The sequence below is a fragment of the Cebus imitator genome, unplaced genomic scaffold, assembly GCF_001604975.1.
Source record: "Cebus imitator isolate Cc_AM_T3 unplaced genomic scaffold, Cebus_imitator-1.0 Scaffold84, whole genome shotgun sequence".
NCBI classification, from domain to species: Eukaryota; Metazoa; Chordata; class Mammalia; order Primates; family Cebidae; genus Cebus; species Cebus imitator.
In genome coordinates this window covers 4,542,766-4,547,895 of record NW_016107399.1, presented here as the reverse complement: position 1 = coordinate 4,547,895, position 5,130 = coordinate 4,542,766, and the positions used below count along the sequence as shown (strand labels likewise).

The 5,130-nt window shown below is 36.1% G+C and overlaps 1 long non-coding RNA gene across 1 annotated transcript; it reads right to left on the bottom strand.

The window, feature by feature from the left end:
* Positions 1-2,872: 2,872 nt before the first annotated feature.
* On the bottom strand, positions 2,873-4,904 carry LOC108308324. The gene is made up of 2 exons (XR_001826877.2): positions 4,139-4,904; positions 2,873-3,992 (listed from the first exon to the last, which is right to left on the bottom strand). It is a non-coding gene; the product is annotated as an uncharacterized LOC108308324 (long non-coding RNA).
* Between the last annotated feature and the right edge of the window lie 226 nt (positions 4,905-5,130).

Sequence of the window (5,130 nt, the reverse complement as noted above, 5' to 3'; positions counted from 1 at the left end):
CACAACACTATTAATCTAAAAGAAGTCGAGAAAAGAAAAAAAAACAGATAGATGGGAAGATGTAAGAAAATAAAACAAATAGCATAGGAATAATTTAAGGGTATTAAACTGGGCTTTTAAAAAGCAGGACTTAACTATATTCTGTCTACAAGAAATTCATTTTAAATATAAAAGTACAGACAGGTTAAAAGGATGGAATAAATAACCATGCTAACGTTAATCATGAAGGAAGCTGGAGTTGCTATATTAATTACAAAGTAAACTTCAGAACAAGGAATATTATGAGAAAGAGGGACATTCCATGTGTCAATACAGCAAAAAGACAGGACAATTCTAAATACAATGACTCAGTTTTTTTTTTATGTTTGACTGTTGACATCTTTTAAGCCCCATCTCTTCTTCCTCTTCTTCAGCCCCAGAGTGGACTGATAAGAATGTCCGCCTGGGTGCTCCCTCTGTTGCAGCCAGAAGTAGATTCAAGCCAGACAAGTGTCTGCACAGAGGAACCCCCATCCTTTCCTTGCCTTCCTCAACCTCCTGGGCTCAAGCTAACCTCCTACCTTAGCCCCCTGAGTAGCTGGGACTACAGGCACATGCCACCATGCCCGGCTAATTTTTAAAAATATTTTTGTATAGAAGGGGTCTTGCTATGTTGCCCAGGCTGATCTCTAACTCCTGGGATCAAGCAGTCTTCCTGCTTCTGCCTCCCACAGTGCTGGGATTACAGGTGTGAGCCACTGCACCCTGCCCTCTCAAGCCATTTTTGAACCTGCTTGGGAAGCTTCCCTCCTTTCCCCAAAAATAGTAAAGTAATAACTTCCCATATCTTCTTGGTGTGTGTGTGGCATCATGCGTCTTGATATTGAAGCAAATTTTGGGTGCAGTTCATCTTGCTTCTGTAGAGTACCACAAACACATTAACAGAGCCTTAAAATACGTGAAGATAAAACTGATAATGTTGATAAATCAAACATCTAAAAAATGGAAAAGAGTAATAGTTGAATCCAAATTATAATTGACATTTCTCTTAATGAATGATAAACACAAAATCAATAATACTATTAACCAATTTGACCGAATTGATATTGATAGAAGGCGTTACCCAACAAATGCAGAATATACATTTTTTTAAGTACACGTGGAACATTCACCAAGATAAAGTAAGATGGTAGGCCATAAAATAAGTCATAAGAAATTGAAAAGGATTAAAATTGAGACTCTATTCTGACTATATATTGAAATTAAATTTCAATATATATATTGAAATTAAATTACAAATCAAGATCTGCAAAGTCCCCAAATGTTTCGAAAGTAAACACACTTGTAAGTAATCAATGAGGCAAAAAAAGAAATCACAGGAAGACCAGAAAATATTTTGAACTGAATTAAAATGAAAACACAGCATATCAAAATTTGTAAGATGCAGCTAATGCAATGCTAAAAAGGAAATTTAGAGCTTAAATTGTATTAGAAAAAAGGTGTAAAAATCAATGGTTTAAGCTTCTACTTTAGCTACAGAACAAATTAAACCCCAAAGTATGTATAAAAAAGAAAATAATCAAGAGAAAAAAATCAAATTAATAGACAATGAACATTGAAAAATCAATGAAACCAAATATTGGTTCTTTACTTGTAAAACATAATAGAAAAGTACACAAACAAATACATATACAGCACAATGATTTATCAAATACCATGAAACTACCACAAGGTCTTTGAAGAAAGACCAGGACCAGCACCCAGAGGCATCCTCAGATTATGTTCCCTCCCAATCACTAGTCTCTCCGTCCCTCCCAAAGTAATGACTATCCTAACTCATGCAAATGACTTCCTTGCTTTTCATTATTTTATCACCAATGAAGGCACCTAAGAACTTGAAATTCCAGAGTTATTTTACCTATTTTTTAAAATTTCATATAATACATTATGTACTAGATATATTTGTTGGCCATTCATATATCTGCCTTTGTTAAATGTGTGTTCAAATCTTAATCAAGCTGCCTTTGAAAAGATCAATAAGAAAACGGATAACTTAAGTGATTCTACTCAAAAATTAAAAAAAAAAAGAAAAAACAGATAACTTTCTACCTATTGTAAGCAAGGCAAGAGAAGGCTCAAATTACCAACATTAGCAATGAAAGAAAGGACATAAGTAGAAATCTTACAGATACTAAAATAGGGAAACATCATAAATAACTTTATGCCAGTTAGACAACCTACTTTACACAAAATAACTAAACCAGCTAGGTGTGTAGGAATATTCCAAAATAGGGCAGGAGCAGTGGCTCACATCTGTAATCCCAGCAGTTTGGGAGGCTGAGGACGGTAGAGAACCTGAAGTCAGGAGTTCAAGACCAGCCTGACCAACATAGTGAAACCCTGTCTCTACTAAAAATACAAAAATTAGCCAGGTGTGGTGGCACACGACTGTAATCCCAGCTACTTTGGAGGCTGAGGCATGAGAATTGCTTGAACCCAGGACACAGAGGTTGCAGTGAGCTAAGATCGCACCACTGCACTCCAGCCTGGGCAACAGAGTGAGAACCTCTCAAAAAAAAAAAAAATATATACACACACACACACACACACACACACACACACACACATATATTCCAATTTAAACACTTAAAGAAATTTCTTACCTTTCAAAAACATTCCAAACTGTCCTTAGACCCATGTGAAATCCTAAGGAATTTAGGAGAGGACTGCAGGTCAAGTTAGGCCCCCAAAAACATCTTTAAGTGCCTATAATGTGTGCTACACACTAAGAATTCAAATTAAATATATGGTTTTTTCTTACAGTTGTACAATCTTCATTTGGCTTAAAGACTCCTGGAAATACAGACATGAATAAGCGACAACACTAGATTTATTAAAGATCATAATGCTATCATTTATTGAAGAAAAAAGCAAAAAAATAACAATCGCGATGGGGGAGAGACAGCAACATTCTTTTTAAAGTTAAGTTAGCATAAAGAAAACAATATTTATTAAATGAAATAGATTTTCAAGGTAGGAAAAGTAGTACTCAAGAATGTGTTTTTGGATACAAGAATTCAGTTACACAATCGATGGCATTCAAAATTAGTTATGAGTATTCATACAATTACAAAAATGGACTCATGTTTAAACAAAGTGTTTTAAAAGCTCATCATTTTAAAACAAGCACAATATTCTAAAGGTATATAAATTCAACATGGGCTTTTGAATGTCCTCACTCCCAACTTCACAATAAAAAATAACAGAAGTAGCAAAAGATCAGAGTTCAGAGGGCTGTTTTTTTCCTTTCCTTACTTAAGGTTGCTAAGTCAAGCAAACACATTGACAGAGGCAAAATAAACACCTTTCATAGCAGAAAGACCAAAAAATTGAATGTAAACTATACCTCTCTCTTAGGAGATGACACAAATACAAGGTTCATTTGTACTCAGAACAAGGCGCATAACTTCTTGTAGCATGGACATTCAACAGACACAGAGCAACATTTGCCCCGATACCAGCTGCAATTTGTCCTTTAAGGATGCCTCACAAGAATGTTATGTTCAGGTAGCCAGTCCATTCATATCAGGGACCAGTTGTCCTTCTGTTGTTCGTGGCTGCTTATTAAATGTAGTGGCATTACTTTGTTGTGACTGTGTATCAACATTTGCTACAATGCTATGAACTGACATTTCATTTTTTTAGCAAATTATTCCAGATCCTAAATGACCTTTCATTTTAAACAGCGAAGTTTCTCCTGACTAGTGGACTCATGGCTTCAGATCATCCTATCTACAGAAAATCATTTTGTACATTTCTAAGCCCATAATCAGTTTATCTACTCCTGATAGAAAAGGATGTAATTTTTTGTCAATTTACATTAACAAAGGCTCTGCTACTCCCCATTTATCTCGCTACAACAAAAACTGGTAAGCCAAGGGCAAAGCTTAAGTATCAGGGACTACGAATTCAGGGTAGAAGTGAAAATAACCAAAGTGGAACTAAATACCCTACTGTTTTTTTTTTTTTTTTTTAAGATGGGGTTTCACCATGATGGCCAGGCTGGTCTTGAACTCCTGACCTCAGGTGATCCACCCACCTCGGCCTCCCAAAGTGCTAGGATTACAAGCGTGAGCCACCGTGCCCGGCTCATAAATACCCTATTCTTGAGTGAGCTAAGATCAAGTAAACTTCACCACACTTGCTTCTTAACTATAAAACTATTAACCAGAAAGTAAAGTCAAACAATTTTATCTCCCAACCAACTTTTAAAATAGAAATTTCCAAAAAATTTAGACTTGTAGGTTTTGTTATATCTTACCAACAGTTACACAGACATAAATCTGTATTTATCTTCAGGTTAACATCTATTCACTTTTTTAAAATGCCCTCTGCAAATAAACTACTGGACATCTTAAGCTTACCCCCCCAAAAAAAACCCAAGATTTTTAAATTAAAAAAAACTATGACAAAACTCTGGAAAATGGCTTCATGCATCTTTGATAAACACTGATTCTTAAAAATTTATATGCTGAAAATTAGGTTTTAAGAACACGTATTTTAAACTATTTATAATCCTACAGTCAACTCTAGGTCAGAAGTTATCTGAGCAAAGAGAAGATAAAGCCTGGTATAGACTGTCTCATAGAAAACAGAATTCACAGACACAAGGCTGCCCTTCAATTTCCCAATTCATCCCAGAAGTCTCACGATGCCACACTTGTCACTTTCATAGGGCTATCAAAAGCAGAAGCCAAGACAGATCCTTCACACTTTAAAATATGGTCCCTTATTATCTATTTTAACAGAAGTATAAAAAAGTGATTTTTTTTTTTTTTTACAAAAATTAGCTGGGCATGGTGGTGCATGCCTGTAGTCCCAGCTACTTGGGAGGCTGAGGCGGGAGAATTGCTTGAACCCACGAAGCGGAGGTTGTGGTGAGCCGAGATCGTGCCATTGCACTGCAGCCTGTGTAACAAGAGCGAAACTCCATCTCCAAAAAAACGAAACAGTGATTTTTATTTTTGAGACAGTCTCACTCTGTGGCTTAAGCTGGAGTACAGGGGTGCAATCTCAGCTCACTGTAATTTCCACCTCCTGAGTTCAAACAATTCTTGTGCCTCAGCCTCCCTCCCAAGTAGCTGAGATTGT